This window comes from Delphinus delphis, chromosome 1, assembly GCF_949987515.2.
Source record: "Delphinus delphis chromosome 1, mDelDel1.2, whole genome shotgun sequence".
NCBI classification, from domain to species: Eukaryota; Metazoa; Chordata; class Mammalia; order Artiodactyla; family Delphinidae; genus Delphinus; species Delphinus delphis.
Window position 1 is genome coordinate 40,620,040 of NC_082683.1, and position 25,842 is coordinate 40,645,881.

Below are 25,842 nucleotides of genomic sequence, written 5' to 3' on the forward strand. Positions count from 1 at the left end.
AAGTTTGGTTTACTTTTGTTTTAACTTGCAGATGGACTTACTTCAAAGTCAGAGAACATCATGGCTAGTAAGTCCAATGTATCATATCTTGGAAATTTTACCTCATTTCTTCAGTTTCCACCTGAAAAATCCTGGGGAATAACTCTAATTTTTTTTGCTTGAATCAACCAAATGTGGTTTAGGCAGCTCCTTTCCAAACCACATGGCTGGAGTGGGAAAAGGAGAACTTCTAAGAAGAAAGTAGGGATTCTAGGAAGACAGTGCTATAGCTATACACTACAAATATCTTCCACGTTCATTCTAACACGCCATAACTAAAAAGAACACATAATAAGCACAAATATTGATTAAAGGAAAAGAAAAGGATTTGTAGCTAAGCTTAACTACCTACTACCTGTGTAATTTTGGACCAACTATTTCACCTCTTTGAGATCCTCTTTCATCAGCTATAAGGAAGGAAAAGAAAATAATCTACCTCAGAGGCAGGTAGAGTTGAATGAGCTTGCCTATGAGCTTCTTGAGTAGAGAGGCCATGTCTGTATCCCCAGCACTCCACACAAAGTAGCTCAGTGATAGTTGAATGAATGACTCCTGGGATGTAGAATTCATTTAAGGCACCCAACCCTGTGCCTAATTCAGCCCTACTTACATAATTCATGCCTAATTATTCTTTCCACACTCCCAAGGAGGCACAGTAATATTAGCTTTAACTGCTTTAAAAACCCCTCCTGCCTCAGATGTTTTGTAGACCTTCTGGGAAGATAAAGCCATCCTAGCTGTAACCAAACCTTTGCAAATGTCTAGGTCTCCCTTCTAGCTCATCCACGCTAAATTACCAAATAGTGTAAAGGGAAAGTACAGGAAAAGGGAGTTCTAAATTGACCATGTTCTCCCCCACTCCTCAAGGGAAACAAAAAAAAAAAAGGCAGAAGATAGTAAGACACTAGAAAAGCTGCTCTGGCTTTGAAATGCCATATTTGACCTTAGGTCTGGGAACATAACAAGTTTCACTCATTTATCTATTGAAGGAATTATCATGATTCAAAGTCAGGAGACTGTGAGTATATGCAAAGGGCTAGACAGAAGCCAATGTTTAATGAAACACTGGTGAAACCTTCCCAGAAAAGGCTGGCTTAGTCAAGTTAAATCAAATCTCTAGTGAAAGCAAACTTGCTACAACAACATCGGCTGCCATTTATTGAGCATTTTCTAGGTAGCAGAGTCAGGATTAAAACACAGATCTGTCTAATGCCAAGGCTCGTGCTCTTTCCAATATGCAGCGTTGCTTTCTAATCAAAACAGCTCTGAAATTGACTAAAGGACTTTCCTGCAATTGCATCTGTGCTCATTTTACCACATGAAGGTTTAGTCACTACATTGATAGTATTGTCAGACTTCAAGACTCCACTGTATGAGTGAATCTAAGTGAGTAGATTCTAGAAACTTCCCAAGGTAAGGAGAGCTGTTAAAATAGGCCTACAACTCTCATGGGATTCAGTAGCTATCTATCTCTATTTCCAATTAGCTATGAATGAACTATGGAAATACACAGCAGAACTCCAGTGCTACACAAGCTTAGAGGAGCAGACTAATACTTATTGAGCACTTCCAAGTATCAGGCTTTACACTGAGCACTGTACATATATTTAATGCTCACCACAATTTTCTGAAGTAGTTATTATTATTCACCATTTTACAGAAGTAACCAAGGCTTTCACACTTAGAAAAGTGTGAAAAGCAGGACTGCGAACCAGTTTATTATGCCTGTTGAATCCAAGCTTCTCCCTTATTTCTTATAGGGGAAGATTTGACTGTCAATCAAAAAGGGAATAATGGAGCAGATAATTAGAGAAGGCATATCCTAGAGATAGATAGGGACCTATAAGGACAAGGAAAGTATAAATTTCCTGAGAAGCTAAATTAGTCATTGGCATTAACAGGTATGATTGAATAGCTTTCTCTTTAAAAAAAAAAAAAACATTAAAAATTAAAGGAAAAAGGTGATATCCATGCTCAAACACTGATTATTTGCAAGATGTTTTTTACCATTCCTTTTTCCCATGCACTAAGACTCTGACCCTATACAAACCCCAGATCCTCAGTAAAAGAAGCATTCCTCCAATTATTCCAATCCTCTTTAATGAGATCTGCTTGGGAAATTTTAGTTACATTAAAGAGAAATCAATGAGGGATGTAATTCTGGGAATGAGGCAGAGACGCCTACCTCATTTTTGAAATATCAGCAGGAAGGACATCTCAAGAACAAAAGAAAGTTAAAAAGAACTAATCAGAGGGTGGGGCGGAGTCAAGATGGCAGACTAGGAGGACGTGGAATTCGTGTATTCGCACAACTAGGGCACCTACCAGGCACCGGTGGGGTACCACAGACACCAAAGGGGACAGAAGGAACCCCTAGTAACTGGTTGTTTCAACTATATTTTTATTTTTCCTATTATATTTTTTTACCTTTCTAATTTTATTTTGTTTTATATTATTTGATATTGCACTGCTTCTTATTTCTTTTTTTTTTTTTTTTTTTTTTTTTGCCACACCATGCAGCTTGCAGGATCTTGGTTCCCAGGCCGGAGGTTGGGCCAAAGCTCATATGATGGGAGCACTGAGTCCAAACCACTGGACTAACAGAGAGCCTCAGACCCCAGGGAATATAAATTGGAGTGAGGCCTCCCAGAGGTCATCTCAGCACCAAGACCCAGCTCTATTCAACTGCCTGCAAATTCCAGTGCTGGACGCTTCAGGTCAAACAACCAGTAAGACAGGAATATAAGCCCACGCATCAAAAAAGAAAAAAAAAAAATGAAACGACAAAAAACATGTTACAGATAAAGGACCAAGGTAAAAACCTACAAGACCAAATAAATGAAGATGAAATAGGCAAACTACCTGAAAAAGAATTCAGAGTAAGGGCAATGAAGATGATCCAAAATCTCAGAAACAAAATGGAGAAAATACAAGAAACATTTAATAAGGATCTACAAGAATTAAAGAGCAAAACAATGATGAACAACACAATAACTGAAATTAAAAATACTCTAGAAGGAATCAATGGCAGAATAATTGAGGCAGAAGAAGGGATAAGTGAGCTGGGAGATAAAATGGTGGAAATAACTGCCACGGAGCAGAATAAAGGAAAAAGAATGAAAAGAATTGAGGACAGTCTCAGAGACCTCTGGGACAACATTAAATGCACCAACATTCAAATTAGAGGGGTCACAGAAGAAGAGAAAGAGAAAGTGACTGAGAAAATACATGAAGAGATTATAGTGGAAAACTTCCCTAATATGGGAAAGGAAATAGTCAATCAAGTCCAGGAAGTGCAGAGAGTCCCATACAGGATAAATCCAAAGAAAAACATGCCAAGACACATACTAATCAAACTATCAAAAATTAAATACAAAGAAAAACTATTAAAAGTGGCAAGGGAACAGCAACAAATAACATACAAGGGAATCCCCAAAAGGTTAACAGCAGATGTTACAGCAGAAACTCTGCAAGCCAGAAGGGAGTGGCAGGACATATTTAAAGTGATGAAAGGGAAAAACCTACAACCAAGATTACTCTACCCTGCAAAGATCTCATTAAGATTCAATGGAGAAATTAAAACCTTTACAGACAAGCAAAAGTTAAGAGAATTCAGCACCATGAAACCAGCTTTACAACAAATGCTAAAGGAACTTCTCTAGGCAGGAAATACAACAGAGGGAAAAGACATACAAAAACAAACCCAAAACAATTGAGAAAATGGTAATAGAAACATACATATTGATAATTACTTTAAATGTAAATGGATAAAATGCTCCAGCCAAAAGACATACACTGGCTGAATGGATACAAAAACAAGACCTGTATATATGCTGTCTACAAGAGAACCACTTCAGACCTAGAGACACATACAGACTGAAGGAGAGGGGATTGAAAAAAAGATATTCCATGTAACTGGAAATCAAAAGAAAGCTGGAGTAGCAATTCTCATATCAGACAAAATAGACTTTAAAATAAAGACTATTACAAGAGACAAAGAAGGACACTACATAATGATCAAAGGATCAATCCAAGAAGAAGATATAACAATGGTAAATATTTATGCACCCAAAATAGGAGCACCTAAATATATAAGGCAAATGCTAACAGCCCTAAAAGGGGAAATTGACAGTAACACAATAATAGTAGGGGACTTTAACATCTCACTTTCACCAATGGACAGATCATGGAAGATGAAAATAAATCAGGAAACACAAGCTTTAAAGGACACATTAAGCAAGATGGACTTAATTGATATTTATAAGACATTCCATCCAAAAACAACAGAATACACTTTCTTCCCAAGTGCTCATGGAACATTCTCCAGGATAGATGATATCTTGGGTCACAAATCAAGCCTCAGTAAATTTAAGGAAACTGAATTCGTATCAAGTATCTTTTCTGACCACAATGCTATGAGACAAGATATCAATTACAGGAAAAAAATATAAAATATATAAACACATGGAGGTGAAACAATACCCTACTAAATAACCAAGAGATCACTGAAGAGATCAAAGAGGAAATCAAAACATCCCTAGAAATAAATGACAATGAAAACACGATGAGCCAAAGCCTATGGGATTCATCGAAAGTAGTTCTAAGAGGGAAGTTTATAGCAATACAATCCTAGCTCAAGAAACAAGAAACATCTCAAGTAAACAACCTAACCTTACACCTAAAGCAATTAGAGAAAGAAGAACAAAAAACCCCCCAAAGTTAGCAGAAGGAAAGAAATCATAAATGTCAGAGCAGAAATAAATGAAAAAGAAATGAAGGAAATGATAGCAAAGATCAATAAAACTAAAAGCTGGATCTTTGAGAAGATAAACAAAATTGATAAACCATTAGCCAGACTCATCAAGAGAAAAAGAGAGAAGACTCAAATCAATAGAATTAGAAATGAAAAAGGAGAAGCAACAACTAACACTGCAGCAATACAAAGGATCATGAGAGATTACCACAAGCAACCATGTGCCAGTAATATGGACAACCTGGAAGAAATGGACAAATTCTTAGAAAACCACAACCTTCCGAGACTGAACCAGGAAGAAATAGAAAATAGAAACACACAAATCACAAGCACTGAAATTGAAACTGTGATTAGAAATTTTCCAACAAACAAAAGCCCAGGACCAGATGGCTTCACAGGCAAATTCTATCAAACATTTAGAGAAGAGCTAACACATAACCTTCTCAAACTCTTCCAAAATATAGCAGAGGCAGGAACACTCCTGAAATCATTTTATGAGGCCACCATCACCCTGATACCAAAAGCAGACAAAGATGTCACCAAAAAAGAAAACTACAGTCCAATATCACTGATTAAAATAGATGCACAAATCCTCAACAAAATAATAGCAAACAGAATCCAACAGCATATTAAAAGGTTCATACACCATGATCTAGTGGGGTTTATCCCAGGAATGGAAAGAATCTTCAATATATGCAAATCAATCAATGTGATACACCACATTAACAAACTGAAGGATAAAAAACATATGATAATCTCAACAGATGTAGAAAAAGCTTTTGACAAAATTCAACACCCATTTATGATAAAAACTCTCCAGAAAGTAGGCATAGAGGGAACCTACCTCAAAAGAATAATGGCCATATATGATAAACCCACAGCCAACATCATTCTCAATGGGGAAACACTGAAACCATTTCCCCTAAGATCAGGAACAAGACAAGGTTGCCCACTCTCACCACCGTTATTCAACATAGTTTTGGAAGTTTTAGCAATAGCGATCAGAGAACAAGAAGAAATTAAAGGAATCCAAGTTGGAAAAGAGGAAGTAAAACTGTCACTGTTTGCAGATGACATGATACCATACATATAGAATCTTAAAGATGCTATGAGAAGACTACTAGAGCTAATCAATGAATTTGGTAGAGTAGCAGGATACAAATATAATGCACAGAAATCTCTTGCATTCCTATACACTAATGATGAAAAATCTGAAAGAGAAATTAAGGAAACAGTTCCATTTACCACTGCAACAAAAAAAATTAAATTCCTAGGAATAAACCTACCTAAGGAGTCAAAAGACTGGTATGCAAAAAACTATAAGACACTAATGAAAGAAATTAAAGATGATACAAACAGATGGAGAAATATACCATGTTCTTGGATTCTAAGAATCAATATTGTGAAAATGACTATACTACCCAAAGCAATCTACAGATTCAGTGCAATCCCTATAAAATTACCAATGGCATTTTTCACAGAACTAGAACAAAAATTTTTACAATTTGTATGGAAACACAAAAGACCCTGAATAGCCAAAGCAATCTTGAGGAAGAAAAACGGAGATGGAGGAATCAGGCTCCCTGACTTCAGACTATACTACAAAGCTACAGTAATCAAGACAGTATGGTACTAGAACAAAAACAGAAATATAGATCAATGGAACAGGATAGAAAGTCCAGAGATAAACCCATGCACATATGGTCACCTTATCTTTGATAAAGTGAGCAAGAGTATACAATGGAGAAAAAGCAGCCTCTTCAATAAATGGTGCTGGGAAAACTGGACAGGTACATGTAAAAGAATGAAATTAGAACACTCCCTAACACCATACACAAACATAAACTTAAATGGATTAAAGACTTAAATGTAAGGCCAGACACTATAAAACTCTTAGAGGAAAACATAGGCCGAACACCCTTTAACGTAAATCACAGCAAGATCCTTTTGGACCCACCTCCTAGAGAAATGGAAATAAATACAAAAATAAACAAATGGGACCTAATGAAACTTAAAAGCTTTTGCATGGCAACAGAAACCATAAACAAGAGAAAAGACAACCCTCAGAATGGGAGAAAATATTTGCAAATGAAGCAATTGACAAAGGATTAATCTCTAAAATAGACAAGCAGCTCATTCAGATCAATATCAGAAAAATAAACAACACAACCCCAAAATGGGCAGAAGACCTAAACAGACATTTCTCCAAAGAAGATATACAGATGGCCAACAAACACATGAAAGGATACTCAACATCACTGATCATTAGAGAACTGCAAATCAAAACTACAATGAGGTATCACCTCACACAGGTCAGAATGGCCATCATCAAAAAATCTACAAACAATAAATGCTGGAGACCTCATTCATTTCCACCGGACTTTTGTGCAGCAGCCCCAGCTCTTGTCATCGCCATCCCTCCGCTGCCTCCCCCGCAAGAGTTCGCTGTCGCTGGAGCCACCTCCGGTTACTCGTAGTGCTCGATTCTCTCTGCTTCACTTCCCACCAACCGCAACCATTGACGCCACGTTGGGTTATTCGAGTGACCGAGACTGCACCTGGGATCGAGGGTTTCGTGTCCCTCGATTTGGAGGAAGTAGGGCAGGGCCGTTATCTGGAAAGAAGTTTGGAAACCCTGGGGAGAAACTGGTTAAAAAGAAGTGGAATCTTGATGAGCTGTCCAAATTTGAGAAGAATTTTTATCAAGAACACCCTGATTTGGCTAGGTGTACAGCACAAGAGGGAGAGGCATACAGAAGAAGCAAGGAAATTACAGTTAGAGGTCACAACTGCCCAAAGCCAGTACTGAACTTTTATGAAGCGAACTTCCCTCCAAATGTCATGGACGTGATTGCAAGGCAGAACTTTACTGAACCCACAGCTATTCAAGCTCAGGGATGGCCAGTTGCTCTAAATAGATTGGATATGGTTGGGGTAGCAGAAACTGGACCTGGGAAGGCGTTGTCTTATTTGATGCCTGCCATTGTCCACATCAATCATCAGCCACTCCTAGAGAGAGGTGACGGACCTATTTGCTTGGTGCTGGCACCAACTCGGGAACTGGCCCAACAGGTACAGCAAGTAGCTGCTGAATACTGTAGAGCATGTTGCTTGAAGTCCACTTGTATTTATCGTGGTGCTCCCAAGGGACCACAAATATGTTATTTGGAGAGAGATGTAGAAATCTGTATTGCAACACCTGGAAGACTTACTGACTTTTTAGAATGTGGGAAAACCAATCTAAGAAGAACCACCTATCTTGTCCTTGATGAAGCAGACAGAATGCTTGATATGGGATTCGAACCTCAAATAAGGAAGACTGTGGATTAGATAAGACCTGATAGGCAAACCCTAATGTGGAGTGCTACTTGGCCAAAAGAAGTAAGACAGCTTGCTGAAGATTTCCTGAAAGACTATATTCATATAAACATTGGTGCACTAGAACTGAGTGCAAATCACAACATTCTTCAGATTGTGGATGTGTGTCATGATGTAGAAAAGGAAGAAAAGCTTATTCATTTAATGGAAGAGATCATGAGTGAGAAGATGATTAAAACCATTGTTTTTGTTGAAACCAAAAGAAGATGTGATGAACTCACTAGAAAAATGAGGATAGATGGGTGGCCTGTCATGGGTATCCATGGTGACAAGAGTCAACAGGAACGTGACTGGGTTCTAAATGAATTCAAACATGGAAAGGCTCCTATTCTGATTGCTACAGATGTGGCCTCCAGAGGGCTAGATGTGGAAGATGTGAAATTTGTCATCAATTATGACTACCCTAACTCCTCAGAGGATTACATTCATCGAATTGGAAGAACTGCTCGCAGTACCAAAACAGGCACAGCATACACTTTCTTTACACCTGATAACATAAAGCAAGTGAGTGACCTTATCTCTGTGCTTCGTGAAGCTAATCAAGCAATTAATCCCAAATTGCTTCAGTTGGTCGAAGACAGAGGTTCAGGTCGTTCCAGGGGTAGAGGAGGCATGAAGGATGACCATCGGGACAGATACTCTGTTGGCAAAAGGGGTGGATTTAATACATTTAGAGACAGGGAAAATTATGACAGGTTACTCTAGTCTGCTTAAGAGAGATTTTGGGGCAAAAACTCAAAATGGTGTTTACAGTGCTTCAGATTACACCAATGGGAGCTCTGGAAGTAATTTTGTGTCTGCTGGTATACAGAGCAGCTTTAGGACTGGTAATCCAACAGGGACTTACCAGAATGGATATGATAGCACTCAGCAATATGGACGTAATATTCCCAATATGCACAATGGTATGAACCAACAGGCATATGCATATCCTGCTACTACAGCTGCGCCTATTGGTTATCCAATGCCAATAGGATATTCTCAATAAAACTCTGGAAGTATATGTAAATGTCTGTTTTTCATAATTACTCTTTATATCGTGTGTTATCACACAAGGTAGTCATTTAAGAAACATGGGAAATGAAGAAATGACTGCAGTGCAGCAGTAATTATGGTGCACTTTTTCGCTATTTAAGTTGGAAATTTCTCTACATTCCTGAAACAATTTTTGGTTTCTTTGTACTAGAAAATGCAGGCAGTGTTTTCACAAAAGTATACGTATAGTGATTTGAAATACAATAAATGAAGGCAATGCATGGTCTTCCAATAAAAAATATTTGAAGACTGGAAAAATAAATAAATAAATAAATAAATAAATAAATAAATAAATGCTGGAGAGGGTGTGGAGAAAAGGGAACCCTCTTGCACTGTTGGTGGGAATGTAAATTGATACAGCCACTATGGAAAACAGTATGGAGGTTCCTTAAAAAACTAAAAATAGGACTAACACATGGCCAGTAATCCCACTACCAGGCATATTCCCTGAGAAAACCATAATTCAAAAAAAGTTATGTACCACAATGTTCATTGCAGTACTATTTACGGTAGCTAGGACATGGAAGCAACCTACGTGTCCACTGACAGATGAATGGATAAAAAAGATGTGGCACATATATACAATGGAATATTACTCAGCCATAAAAAGATATGAAATTGAGTTGTCTGTAGTGAGGTAAATGGACCTAGAGTGTGTCATACAGAGTGAAGTAAGTCAGAAAGAGAAAAACAAATACTGTATGCTAACACATATACATGGAATCTAAAAAAAAAAAAAAAGGTTCTCATGAACCTAGAGGTAGGACAGGAGTAAAGATGCAGACGTAGAGAATGGACTTGAGGACACGGGGAGGGGGAAGGGTAAGCTGTGACAAAGTGAGAGAGTAGCATTGACATATATACACTCCCAAATGTAAAATAGAAAATAGATAGGTAGTGGGAAGCAGCTGCATAGAACAGGGAGACGAGCTCGGTACTTTGTGACCACCTAGAGGAGTGGGATAGGGAGGGTGGGAGGGAGAAGCAAGAGGGAGGGGATATGGGGATATATGTATTCATATAGCTGGTTCACTTTGTTATACAGCAGGAACTAACACAACATTGTAAAGCAATTATACTCCAATAAAGAGGTTAAGAAAAAAAAACTAATCAGAATCACGTTCACATAAAAGAAAAATTTATTTTTATTACCTAGAACTGAGGCCAAGAAGATTCGCAAGGAGGAGACAATCATAACTGAGCACATGAAGCTGCAGTGACTCTGTAGGTCAGGAAGGAGAGTGAGTCATGGAGAAGACATATATATCCAGTTTAGGGCTATAAAACCAGTTTGTACTTTCTGAACCTTGAGTCTAGCTAGCTTGTTCTCTACTTGTCAGAATACTGATCTAGAGATCCACGGTAGAACACTTGTCTCTGCCTCGCTATATTTAGAGAACTGCCTAGCATGTTGGGGAGAACCTGTTACTGGGAAAAAATGAACCCATAAACCCTGTAATAGCCTCTTTTCCCTTCTCTGTTTCTACCAGCAAATGAACCGACTGCTTCTGCTCAATGAGTTTGGCAAGATATGAAGGTTATTTTATTTGAGCAGATATGAGTCATCATCACTCTGAAAAAAAGGATGTTGATAATAATTTTTTTTTAAAGAGCTGAAGATGACACTAGCAAGAATGGTATATTTCTCTTGGGATCCTAAATCTCCTTTGGAAATTTAGCTTTTATGTAGCCAAAGTATTTTTGCAATCATTTCTTTCTATTCATTCATTTAACACATTTAGTGAATGCCTACTGTGTGCTGTGGAGGCCCTAGGGTACAACATGAGGAAAAAGCGTGGTCCTTGACCTTGTAGAGCACATAGTTTAGTAGAGGGAGAGAGAGATAACCATATAATCACACTAATATAAATGAAAGTACGCATTTAAAACAGTGCAGGATGAGGGCTTCCCTGGTGGCTCAGTGGTTAAGAATCCACCTGCCAAAGCAGGGGACACGGGTTCAAGCCCTGGTCTGGGAAGATTCCACATGCCGCAGAGAAACTAAGCCCGTGTGCCACAACTACTGAGCCTGTGCTCCGCAACAAGAGGGGCCACTGCAATGAGAAGCCCAAGCACCGCAAGGAAGAGTAGCCCCTGCTCACCGCAGCTAGAGAAAAGCCCCAGCAACAAAGACCCAATGCAGCCAAAAATAAATAAATTTATTTTAAAAAGCATTTTTTTTTGAATAAAAGAGTGCAGGATGATTTGAGAGCATGTAACAGTGGGATAATTTAGAATGTGGAGCCAGGTTTCTCTCAGAAAGTGCCATTCCACTGAGATCTGACAGTTGATTGGGAACAACAGACAAAAGGTGTGTTTATAGGGGTGGTAAGAAAGCTTTTCAGGTAGAGGGAGCAGCAGGCACAGAATCCCTGAGTCAAGAGGTAGCATGGGACACTAGAGGATCTAAGAGGGCCAGGATGACTGGGACACAGAAAAGGAAAAGATGGGTGTGAGAGGAAACCGCAATGTGGCAGCAGCCTCCTCTTAGAAAAGCCTGTAGACAGACTAGTATGTTTCCCAAATCTTAGTCATGGGTTCTAGCTTCATGATTTTTTCTTATTGAGGTATAATCAACATATAATATTATTAGTTTTAAGTGTACACTATAACGATATATCAAGAACTTATACAATTCAATAGCAAAAAAAAAAAAAAAAAAGCCCAATCTGATTAAAAAGCGGGCAGAAGATCTTCAAGATTTTTGATGTATTTCTGTATCATTTTGACAAAAATCTATTGTTTAAATCAACCCTACCTCATTTTACTTAAACACATTGCTCCCTTTAGTAAATAAAGTTTATTTCAAATGTATACGTATAGCTGATTGACTTTGTTATACAGCAGCAACTAACACAACAATGTAAAGCAATTATACTCCAATAAAGATGTTAAAAAAAAAAATGCTAGCCTGTCATAGCCCTTTTTAAAAGACCCAAGCAAAGGGGTTTGTATACAAGGTTTTCAAACATGGGGTTTGAAAAGAAGAGATATATATATATATATGGAATCTAAGAAAAAAAAAGGTCATGAAGAACCTAGGGGTAAGAGGGAAATAAAGACACAGACCTACTAGAGAATGGACTTGAGGATATGGGGAGGGGGAAGGGTAAACTGTGACAAAGTGAGAGAGTGGCATGGACATATATACACTACCAAACGTAAAATAGATAACTAGTGGGAAGCAGCCGCATAGCACAGGGAGGGAAGAGATATGGGAACATATGTATATGTATAACTGATTCACTTTGTTATAAAGCAGAAACCAACACACCATTGTAAAGCAATTATACTTCAATAAAGATGTTAAAGAAAAAGAGGTAACAGTGTTCCTCTGATGGCAGCAAGATCAGAGGGAGGGACTGGGAAGGTGAAGATAAGATTTTAGGAAACAAGGTCACCAGTCTAGCCCTGCTTCCCTCCCTCCAGAGCTTACTCACTCCTAACCTCAGTTCTTACAGGACAGTTTAGGGTATATTTTAATTAAGTAGGATATTTTCTCATAACCCTCATCCAAATCTTAACAAAATAAAATCCACAGAAGCCCACATTGAAATCTAACTTTAAACTCCCAGTGCTGAGAGACACAGAGTATATGAGCTATGGCTTTTGACTCTGTGGATCTATTCCTGGCTTCATCATTAACATGGTGAATATCCTTGCTTTGAGATCTTTAGAACAACTTTAATATACTTTAATTGTCATTTTTTTGTGGTTTGAATTGTCTTATTAAAATATAATTTTCCAGGAGTTAAATTTATTTACTTAATTAGAGGTCTATTCTCTCTTCAATATGCACATTCTCAAAAGTCAACTCACATCTTCGAATGGGGGCAGGGTGTAGTATACCCTTTGGCATAATAACATCTAATTACAGGATTACATTAGTGCACTCAGTACCTTTAATCACATAAGATTTGATAGAGCACCAAGAAAACCTGTGCTGATCTCTCAACACTAAAGATCTTAAAGCATGAATGTCAGGACACACAATAGTTGTCTCTGCCACATCTGTAGGATCTCTGATTTCAAAAGAAAAAACAGATTTGGAGATCCTGATGATATTATTTTGATTAGTGATAAATTAGAAAGATTCCCAGAAATAGCAATAATTATAACAATAACAACAATCATGACAATAATGTACAATGATAATGTTTAATGGTTTTCAAATGCTTTTCATATAAACTTTCCCCTTTGATCCTCACAATGATAAAAGCAGGGCAAGAATTATCAGTCCTACTTTATGAATAGAGAAATTAAGCATCAAAAATGTTCACATTTGGGGGAATATCTGGGAACATGCACAAGGAATCAAAGGCAAATCTGAGAAGAGTGCTTTTCCAGGTATTTCCTATGAGAAAAACTATGAGACCTTGGGAAGCCACTGAAACTCTCTAGCCTCAAATTTTTCATCTGTAAAATGGTCTAGATTATAAGATATGAATATAGAAGGAGAGAATAAGACACTAGATTTCACGGCAGGGAAGAATTAGTATGGGTAAAACCAGGGCTGGGCCTCCCATAGACATTTGTACACAGGACTAAGATTGTCACCAGGCCCAGACTCAGGAGGTTGAAAGGTCTGTTCCACTCACACCCTTTAAGGAAGAAGGCAGCATGGTGGAGCACAAAAATACAGGTATCGGTATCAAACCAAAATTAATCCTAAGAGATTCTCAGCTCTGCTACTTAGGAGTCATTTGACATTGGGTCTTTTTGATCCTGTTTCCTTATCTAAAAATGAGGGATAATAATGTATCTCTGCCAGGGATGTGATGAAGAAAAAATAAGTTAGTATGTACAATATCTATTACAGTGGTTGACAAACTTTTTCTGTAAAGGGCCAGATAGCAGAGGCAAAAACCAAGTATATTATATTGGAACTTATGTAACAAGAGCAAAAACACATTTCCACAAAATTTTTATTGATGAAATGTAAAATATGATAGTACTAAAATGAGCTCTTTTTTGTAATACAGGTTTAGTAACGAATAGAATGGAATTTTCTGTGGGAATATCATTTCTCTAATTTGGGAGGCAAAGCCAGTGTTGCCTATCATCAAATCAATTGCAAATGTTCATCTGTAAAAATCATTTTTACTCAAGAGCCATAAAAAACCAAATAAGCTGGATTTGACTTGCTGAGAGTGTATGAAAGTTCTACTATTCTACAACTTCATTAACCTTTAGTGTTTTCAGTCTTTTTTATTCTGGTGAGTGTGTGAAGCTGCTGCCTTTTCAATAACTTCTACCACAAGCAGCAAGACTCAAAGAAAAATTTCCCTTAACCTAGAGTTGAAAGCTGAAGAAAATTCAACTAAGAACTCAGGTACTTCTGAGAGGAAAAAAGTAATTATCTGTAAGTGTTTTAAAGTTTTTGTCATTTTATTTTTTTTTTAAAGGAGTCTTTTATTATTAAATAAGTATTTAAGAGCTTAATTCACATGACTACTAATGACTTTAAAAACAGGCATGAGATAATCTATGAGCATTCAGAATTTTATTACTTTATCTGCTCATGCCAACAACCCAAGAGCCAGGAGATACGGGTTTCCGAATGGCTCTGCCACTAAATAGCAGTTGTTCTTAAACAAGTCATTTTTCTTCTTAGCTTTGATTTAGTAATATAACAAATAGCGATGATAATCACCTTGCAATCTCACATAGTTCTTTATTCAATCAACAAATACTTTCTGGGTACCTATTATGTGCAGGCTTTGGGGATACAAGAGTGAGCAAAAACAGACACTGGCTCCACCCTCATGGAATTCATAGTGCAAAGATGAATCAAAGTCACACAAGTAAATATAAAATGTAAAATTAAGTTGTAAGCATCAAAATCACAGAATCAGAACCTCAGAATTAAGAGATCTTAGGGATCATCTAATATAATCCTCCAATCTTTTCTTCAGAGATACACAAAATATGAAAAGATGTTTTTTTAAAAGTTAGAAGTTCCAGATAAAGAAGTGGTAATATTACTGTTATGAAATTTCAGGAAGATAACTAGATGTATTTCTGCTCCAACATTTACAATTAGAAACTAAGCATAGCATGGGCTTACCACCTTTGACCTCTAATGTGGCTCACAGAAGAAAAATTAATAGTGATATCTCATTAACCTAAATAAGGTAGTCTATGTTTGTGAAGGTGATAAGATAAGGGCCTAAGTGGAGGGCCAGAAGTTCAGAAGAAAAATACATTTTATTGGTCCACAAAGGGAGAGGCATCTAGGTCTCTTAGAAAATTACTATATTTAGAGCTGGTTTGGAACTCAGACCCAGTTTGGCTTTCTTTCTTTAAGTAACCTTGAGTAAACCTCTTATTCTTCCTGGGTCGGAGTCTCCTCATCTGTAAAATGAAGAAGTTGGCCAGACAATGTTTTATGGCTCTGATTTCAATCACTCCACCACAACTAGTAGATCAGATGGTGTCTCTTTTTACTAATAAACAGAAATAAAGCCAGTGAAGCAGAAAGTCAGATAGGTATGGGTTCAAATCCCTCCTAACTATGCAACCTCCTAACTATGTAACCTTAAGCAAGTCACTTATTCTCTTAGATCTAAGTTTCTTCATCTGTAAAATGAAAATAATAATGACTATTTCATATTATTGTGAATATTATGAATATTCCAAAAAATGAGGTATATAAAGTGACAGGCATGGCATATAAATAGCTTCCTTCCCTTCTCCTTAGTCTGAGGATTACAGCACTGAACACAGACAATTTCAAGCATCTGATGACATGATTCACTTAAGCCAGCAGCTACCATGTGTCCAAACCCAATGCTTCTGCTAAGACTTGAGGATGACGGAAGAAAGACACAGTCCCTGCTTAAAGTACTTACTGTAGGGGAAACATAAGCAAAGGGAAGGAGGTAGGAAAGTGTAGGGCAGATTAGTTTTTGCTGGAGGATAACTAAGCATTTTTAAAATAATATTGTCTCTATGTCAGCCCCTGTATTAGGCATTTATATGCCTTATTTCATTTACCTATTGAGGCAAGTTTTATTACCCTCAACTTTTAGATACTTTGAAATATAAATTATCTTGCCCAAGATTTTCACAGCTATTTAATGATAGGACTGAGCAATAAAAACATGTATCTGTGACTCCAAAGCCCAAGATTTTTCAAAATGATGAGTAATGAGAAATGCAGCTAGAAATAAGGACTGGTTTGACACCAGGGAGTCCTCTAAATGCCAAGGTAAAAAGTTTGCACTTTAGGGAGCCATTGGAGGTTTCTGAGCAGGAAAGTGACATAGATGAAGATTCTGTTACCTAAGGAAATGTAGTAAAACATAATGTTTAAGAGCTTAGAATTTGTAGCTAAACTACCTTGTATTAAATGGCCTTGGAGCAAGTTACCTAACCTTTTTGTCCCTTAGTTTCCTCATCTTTAAATAGGGATAAATAATAACAGTACCTACCATGTACTGTTATGGGGAGGATTACAACCATTAATACATATAAAGCTCAGGAATACTTCCTGGCATATAGTAAGCACACACGGAAAGTTAAGCTGCTGCAGTTGTGGTGGTTGGTATTATTGCTGTTGTGTTAGGAAAGAAGCCCGTTAAGACAGAATTCTCAGAACCCAGTCTGACAATTCAGCCCTCTTCTATTAAGGAGAGAGTGAAAGGTTAATTGTACATTGTCGGTGAAGTGAAGGCTTGCTTTGTGAGTTAACAGCAACAAAAAGAATCCAGGAGGAATTGTTTAATCTAGTTAAGAGAGTAAGTAGCTCAATGTATTGAACAAACGTATGGACACCAAAGTGGGGAAAGTGGCGGGGGTGGTGGTGGTGGTGGTGGTGGTATGAATTGGGAGATTGGGATTGACATATATACACTATATGTAGAAAATGATAACTAATAAGAACCTGCTGTATAAAAATAAACAAATAAAATTCAAAAATTAAAAAAAAAAGAGAGTAAGTAGCTCAAGACATGGCACCATCCTCTAGTTTCTACCCATAAGAGTAATTAGGACTTGATTCCCTTTAGATGGGGTCCAAGATTGCAGACAACACAATGCAGTGGAGAGGAAATACCAAGTCAGGAAACCTAGATTTCAATCTCAAACCTGCTACTCTCTCATTCTGTTACCATTAACAGATGACTCTCCCTTTTATGTCTAACAGTCCTGAACTACAAATAAAGAGTGATCTTGCCTGCTCCACAGATCATCATGAGAATTGAACAGGATATGCAAAGCTTCTTTTGTTTGAATGCTGCTGTGCACAAAGTAGGCACCCAAAACACTTGAACAAACTGTTAAAATTTGAGAAGTGGTATTTGAGAGGTGAGAAAAAAAGCAAAGCAAGTAGTGGAGTAGTCCTGCATTATAGCCCTGAGAAAAGTAAAAAGTTCTATACTGAAACAGTTCTTTAAAATGTATAGGAGGAAGCTTGGCATAGTGGAAAGACCTGAGCTTCAAAGTAAAACAGAACTAGGTTCAAATCATAGCTGCACTATTTATGAGCTATAGGATCTTGAACCAACTATCCGAGCCTCTGTTTCTTCAAAACTAGAATATTAATACTTACCTAATAGGGTGACTCTGAGAATTAAATGAAAAAGCTATTCCTAACAATATACCTAGTTCAAAGAGAAACTCAGCAGACCGTACCAGTACCACCACCCCTATTATTAATAATAATAATGGCAGTTAACTTTCAATGAGTGTTAATTGCCAGGCACTATTCTAAACATTTTACATGTATTATCTCATTTAATCTTTATTTAATACACTAATAAGACTCATTTCATTATTCCCCACAGATTTTATTGATGAGGAAGCAGAGGCAGTGAGCAGAAGATCTCATCTTAGGACACAGGACTAGAAACTGACAAAGCCAGGACATTGCTACTATTATTTTTCTCTCCTCCATAAGTCAGATTTTTAAAAATCTTGCATAAGATTCCAAAATACTTTCCCTCCCAGTATCTCACTTTATCTTATCCTTAAAGCACTTTGTGATGTAGGCTGACCAAGGATAACCATCCCCATTTTACAAATGGGAAAAGAAAAGCCTGTAGAAAATAACTGACTTATTCAACGTCATACAAACAGCAGTCATACCACAACCTCTGCCATGTGGCAGAACTGGAAAATGAACCCATATCTTCAAAGTTCAAGACTAGTGTTCTTTCTAGTAGAAAACTGAATTTCCCACATGATACCACAGAAAGGAGATCTCTCCTTAATTCAGGCTCTTCCCATATCAGTCAAAATTAGTGATGTTTTGCTTTCATTGTTATTTCCAAAATTTATGTTTTGGGATGGTTCCTGAATCAAGTGCTAGTGAACTCACCTGGAGGAGTCTTTCTCTGGGGCTCAAAGAGCCTGAGCTCATCTAGTTCAATGATCAAGTTTCCAATCTCTTAACATTTGGCATTAAAGCCTTCTAAGTACCAACACGGATTAAATCTAAAGGGAAATTATATTACACTTTAATGTGAACCAGTTCTTTACATTAAAGAGTACTATAATGATTACTCTTTAATCACTAAAGAGTAATGATTAAAGCATTATGTACAGGAAGACATTCTCAGAAAAAAAGAAGGTAGGTTCTAATTTTGTATCTACAAAATAATGGGCTAACTCCAACTAGGGATGCATGTTTGCATTAGACAGGCCAGAGCTAGTATCCTGATTTTTATCACTGTGTGAACTTAAACAACTTACTGTACCCTTCTAGACATTAGTTCCCTTATCTCTAAAATGGGGATAATAACACCTATATCAGAGGATTCAGGAGGAGAATTAAATAGCAAAATGTAAGTAAAGTTTTAGTACACAGCAGGTCTTCACCAAATGGTAGCCATTACATCAAAAGGAAAATATGAGGGTCTAATTAAGACAATCAGAGAGCACTAATAAAGTCACAATGATAGGAAATGGTGAAGCTGAAGTTTTAATTCAATGTTTCTATTCTCTGTTTTCAATATTACATTCTTTTCTACCAAAGTGTTTTTCACATTGTGAGAGGTTTGTTATTTAAAAAAGAGACAAAAATAAAAAAAAAATAAAGAAATTCTCAAAGCTGTCGTAGTTTACTCTATACCTCTCCACACTGCTTTTTAAGTCGTTACCTATTCTATTTCCCTGTTCTGGTCAGTTTGGATAAAAGGTTAATACCCTGCTATTGAGATACATTGGTGATAGCTTCAAAGAAAATAAACATCTCACACAGAGTATGATATACCTTCAGTAAAACAAGCTAGCAGAAATTAAAGTAATTTCAGAGTTTGTGTATCTACTGATTGATTGTGAAGATCTTCCACTTTACAACTTTTTCTATGTTTAGAGAAAGGCTTGCCCCAGAAACATTCCCTTTATTACAGATATTTCAAGTCTTCTTTATGGTGATTTACATTTTCTTCTTAATTGCTTAATTGACTGTTTCAATTGCTTTTCAACTTTTCCTGCCATCCTGTGTTCATTGACTACTTGATGGATTCATCGTAACAAACATACTCTGAGCACTTATTGTACATCACACGCTGTGGGGGCCTAAGCAGAGCTGCTACATAGTTAATCAGGGTGTGCCTCACACAAAGACTTCCTGTTATGGGCTAAGTCTGGCCCAATGGAATGAGTATGTTTTTTTCTAACTCAAATAAATATTTATTAGGAGCTAGCTGCAGCCCTGCTGGGATACTGAAATGGATATGACAGCGTCCTCATCTCTAAGGATCTTAAAATATAATGAGGAAGATATACAAATAAACACAGAATTATACTACAAGGTCATAAATGTTATGATAAAGGAAAGTCCCAGGAGCTATGAGAACACGGAAGAGGAACTTCTAACCCAGCCTAGAAGATCAAGGGAAGTTCTCCAAGAGAAGTGACAACTGAAATGAGCCCTAAAATGAGTAAGTGTTAAAGAAGTATTTTTAGGTAAAGGTGGGCTGTGATATCTCCCACAGAAAGGGAACAATTTTGGAAAAAGAACAGAGGAAAGAAATATCATTTTACGTGAGAGAAAACTACAAGCATTGCTGTTGGAAAGACTTTGAGTTTAGGACCTAGGCAACAAGGTGAGAGAGGAAAGGAAGAAAACAAGGACAGATATTGAAGGCTCTGTCAAACTAAGGAGCTTATTTTATTTCATAAGGTAGGAAATAGGGAGCCATTGAAGGAGATAAGGCAGGAAGGGATATATGATTAGATTTGCATTTCATAAAGATCCTTCTGACATGGGAATGGAGAAGTGCTATGTCTAGGACTTTCATATAACACCGTTAGAGGTAGTTCAAATAATAATTTGTTAAGTAATCCAATTTGGATCTTCAAAGCAGAGAGGAAAAAAATAATAGCCTTAGAAATGTTCTTATGACTCTCACTGTGCTAGGCATAGATGCCAAGTAGACAGACAGTCCTAACAGTGATGCAGATCTCTTTTCTGAATGACTTTATAAAGCTCAAACTTGTTTCATATAATAAAAATGATAATCGAAACATAAATTTTAATATAATGGGCAATATTTCAACAGATTCCATTTACATTACCCCTGCACAAGGCATTATTTATGACGGTACATGTACACCTAATCTTGATGTTGTGAAGGTTACTCAGGCATGCTGGGTGGGGAAGGGAACTGAGCCAGTGAAAGCATTTACACATTATCTCAAGTGCGTATTACAAGCTCGGCTCCTCACGAAGGGCAATTTGAACCATGAAGAAACACTAGACTAAATGGAGGACAATAAGAGTATTGAACTAGTATACCAGTACCAAGACCCAAATTCCATTCTCAAAGGAAAACACACCCAAAGAGAGGAAAATAATATTAATTCTAAAACTCTTTGGAGGTTGAGGCAAAAAAAAAATTGATTATCATCAGGGTGAAAAATGGACATCCCTCCTGGCAAAAGTAGCATAGTCACAACACATGATGTTTAAAAGCTGATTTTCAGTTGACAACAAAATGTCTTACTCTTTTCTTCCTCACGAAAGTTTTTGCTAAAAGGATCAAAAGTTCAGTGACAGGAGAATGAAGGTCAAAGGAAAATGAGAGTCATTCAGTCATTTATTCAATAAATATCTATAAAGCTCCTCCTATAAACTAGGCACTGTGCTAGGAGCTTTCCCAAGTATTGTCTCATTTAATAGAAGTACTACTACCCCCTATTTTGCAGGTAAAGAAACCGAGGCAAGTAGAGCTCAAGACCTGATAGAAAGCCCATGTTCAGTTTCTCCTTAAGCACAAAGTATTCCTTTACAAAAAAGGGACATTCAAACTAAATAGAAGTGTTCAATAAAACAACCTTTTAGTGACTTTTGAAAGCATTTAAACCATAAATATATACAGACTATTTTAAAAGGTAAATATACCATGGAAAGCTGTGGCTACCTTTCTTACCAACCTAACGTTGAATCAGACTTAATTATTTTAAGACTTCCCTGTTACAAACCCTGTTGCTTCCTAATTGACTTGCCTATTTTGCTGTTGTATACTGAATCATATTATTGTTTATTCATTCATTCATTTCTTCTACAGATATATACTTGGGGTCTATCGTATGTCAAGCTCAGTGCTATGGACTGGAGTACAATGGGACATCCTCCCGCTCTCAAGAGACTCATGGTTTGCAAGGGAAGCCAGGCAACTAAACAGATAAATAGCACACACAACGAGAGGTGCTATGATATAAGGATGTTCAGGGGGGCTGTGTAGCAGCGTCAGGTTATATGCATTCAGTCTGGAGGCCAATTCATCTGACAAAACCCAGGATCTTCCTACCTATAAAAAATTCTGAGATCCAGCACACTTTTCAAACATAATCCAGTCAATCTTTCCTTGGGTAGCTTCTCCTCATGACCTATGACTCCATGATCCAAAGCCTTCCTTCATTCACTCAACTAATATTTAATGAGCATCTACTGTGTTCCACACACTGTGCTAGGCACTAAGGAATAAAGCTAAATAAGACAGAGATGTTCCCTGCTCTCATGAGTTTGTAATCTGACCCCCACAAAAAAAAAAATCTGCCATAGCCTTTGAAAATATTGCTAAGTTGTGTCACTCAATATAAGTAAGCAACCTGAGTTTTGCACACCCTTGCTGTGCAACCTTGAACAAGTCATTTCACCTCACTATTCCTTGGTTTCCTTATCTGTGAAGTAAAAATAATATTTGCCCTATTCGTTTCACAGCATTGTGTTTAAGATCATATGACATAGTGAATGCAAAAGCACCTTGAAAACTAAAAATAGAACTACCATATGATCCAGCAATTCCACTCCTGGGTATAGAGAAGAAAACAAAAACACTAATTCAAAAAGATACATGCTTATGGACAAATGGACCTACATAGAGGATTAAAATAATTTAATTAATTATTCAAAAAAAATCTACTTACTTGCAGCAAAAAAAAAAAAAAGATACATGCACCCCAGTGTTCATAGAAACATTATTTATAATAACCAAGATATGGAAGCAACCTGTTTCCATTAACAGATGAAGAGATAAAGAAGATGCGGTACATACATACAAGGGAATATTACTCAGCCATGAAAAAGAACGAACTTCTGCCATTTGCAACAACATGTATGGCCCTGGAGGGTATTATGGTGAAATAAGTCAGCCAGAGAAAGACAAATGCTGTATGTTATCACTTATATGTGGAATCTAAAAAATACGACAAACGAGTTAATACAACAAAACAGAAACAGACTCACAGATATAGAGAACAACTAGTGGTCACCAGAGGGGAGAGGGAAGGGGTGAGGGGCAAAATGGGGGTAGGAGATAAAGAGGTACAAATTACTGTATATAAAATAAATAAGCTACAAGGATATATTGTACAGCAGAGATAATATAGCCAATATTTTATAATAACTTTAAATGGAGTAGAATCTATAAAAATATCAAGTCATTATATTGTACACCTAAAACTAATATAATATTGTAAATCAACTATACTTTAATAAAAAAGAATACTATAAAGGGATGTGAAAATATAACGAATTTTATTTGTCATCCTCAGATTAAGGGAAGTCTCTGATTTAATTAAGAGGGTGAATCACAATATATTTTAAAATAAATAAATGCAATTACTTTCTAATATTCACAGTAACTAAAGGTAGGCCAATAAACTACCATTTAGTAAAGAACATTTGGAGGTTCACTTAATGGTATAGATATAAAGTATTCATATTGATTTCTGCAATTAGATGCTTCTGAACTGTTCAAAAGTAGTCAGGTCTATACATAATCTCTCTTGCAGAGAGGTTTATACCATTATTTGCTTTAATAAGGATAAGTTTGCAGAGAACATGCAAACGTTGGCCCACATTTTTCAATTTTCATATTAATTGAAAGTATACTTGGGCTTACCCGGTGGCACAGTGGTTAAGAATCTGCCTGCCAATGCAGGGGACACAGGTTCCAGCCCTGGTCTGGGAAGATCCCACATGTAGCGGAGCAACTAAGCCCATGTGCCACAACTACTGAGCCTGCGCTCTAGAGCCCGCGAGCTACAACTACTGAGCCCATGAGCCACACCTACTGAAGCCCGTGCACCTAGGGTCCCTGATCTGCAACAAGAGAAGCCACCACAAGAAGCCCGCACACCAGAACGAAGAGGAGACCCTGCTCACCACAACTAGAGAAAGTCCACGAGCAGCAAAGAAGACCCAAGGCAGCCAAAAATAAATAAACTAATTTATTTTTTTAAAAAAGGAAGTATATTAATAAGTTTCACCAGTTTGAAATTGAAGGATGGCAGTAATATGTCAGAGCAGAAAGAAAACAGCATTTGTCATCAGAATATCAAACTTGAGTCCTGGTTCTACCACTGATTTTTTTTTTTTTTTTTTTGCAGTATGTGGGCCTCTCACTGTTGTGGCCTCTTCCGTTGCGGAGCACAGGCTCCAGACGCTAAGCGGCCATGGCTCACGGGCCCAGCCACTCCACAGCATGTGGGATCTTCCTAGACCGGGGCACGAAACCGCGTCCCCTGCATCGGCAGGGGGACTCTCAACCATTGCGCCACCAGGGAAGCCCTACCACTGATTTTGAGTGAGTCTCTTAAATGATACTCAGCTTTCTGATCACTGAAATATGGAAAATAAGCACAGCCACATGACAAGTTAATTGTGAGAATTAAGTGAGATAGCACATATGAAAAAAATGATTTTATTTTAACTTGTAGAGCAATTTAAAGATATTAACTGATATTAATATCATTGGTTTTAGTATGTATATATATGTAACTCTGCTTCCTTATTAAATGATATTCAAAGGACCACTTACTTTACCTTGATATCTGAGTTCATCTTATTTTATAGGTAAAAACATTGGAGGCTAAGAAGCATAAGACTAAGAAATAACACAAGACTGGGAATTAGGAAATGTGAATTCTGTTATTGTTTCCACCACCAATGGCTCTGAAGCCCTGTGCAATCACTTACCTTTTTGGTATCTCAGGATTCACTTTTGAAAATTGAAGTAAACACTCTACTAGATCATTGTAAAGGCATCCATGACACAATGTGGAAGCAGCAACTCTGGTTTCCCCAAAATGTTTTGCCAGGTCCAAGCCAGATAGACAGTCCAAAAGGAATCACCAATCCAAATGAGACACAAGCCATCTGAGCTTGGCAGAGACTGAAAACGGGAAACAGGGAATGAAGCCTAAACTGTTGAAAAGCAGACCATTTCAGAATTTAGACAGTTTTTCTTGTTTTCTTTTTAATCTAGTCTCTGTAGCTGTTGGTGTGGAACACTGAGTAGGGGAGGGTAGAGGTGGGGGCATGAGTGGTATTTAAATATACATCTTGAGTGTGGACATATAAGGTCTTGGCTCAGCCTCTAAGAACTGAACAAAGCATAATCTACGACTCCCTTAGCAATGCTAGGTCAATGTTAGAATAAAGCTGACCTGTTATATCTATTGATGTCTCACTCTTTATTCTAGCGACTTCTGGGAGATCATGACAACCTTCTCATTGCTCCTATCTGGTAATATCTTACTCCCTCCTCTGGTTAAGGTGGTTTTATCCACTAGGTGCTAAACTCACAGTGCCCAGAGCCTAAGGGCTTTCACGAGTCTATGAAAAATTTTTGAGATCTGAAAAAAATATAGGCTCAAAAATGAAACAAAACATGACTTCCCTTGTGGCACAGTGGTTAAGAATCCGCCTGCCAATGCAGGGGATACGGGTTCAAGCCCTGGTCCGGGAAGATCCCACATGCCGCGGAGCAACTAAGCCCATGTGCCACAACTACTGAGCCTGCACTCTAGAGTCTGTGAGCCACAACTACTGAGCCCACGTGCCACAACTACTGAAGCCCGCATGCCTAGAGCCCGTGCTCTGCAACAAGAGAAGCCACCGTAATGAGAATCCTGCGCACCGCAACGAAGAGTAGCCCCCGCTTGCTGCACCTAGAGAAAGCCTGTGTGCAGTAACGAAGACCCAACGCAGCCAAAATTAATTAATTAATTAAGAACAAAAGAAACTTTTAAAGCCAAAATTAATAAGTGTGAATTAAATAGCTACAAAAATGTCAACTAGCCAACTGAAATTCAACTCAACCCTTTTTAGAGATATACACTAATTTTGTTTGATTTGAGAGGTCAGTATATTTTAGTGTTTGTATTGAAAGGTAGATCTCAAA

At 37.5% G+C, this 25,842-nt stretch overlaps 1 protein-coding gene and 1 pseudogene across 1 annotated transcript in view; one reads left to right on the forward strand and one right to left on the reverse strand.

Annotated features, from left to right (window-relative positions):
• Positions 1-9,158, forward strand: part of LOC132425314 (probable ATP-dependent RNA helicase DDX5 pseudogene) — a 131,793-nt pseudogene extending 122,635 nt beyond the window's left edge.
• Positions 1-25,842, reverse strand: part of AGBL4 (AGBL carboxypeptidase 4) — a 1,259,489-nt gene that overhangs the window by 960,343 nt on the left and 273,304 nt on the right. The window lies entirely within an intron of this gene.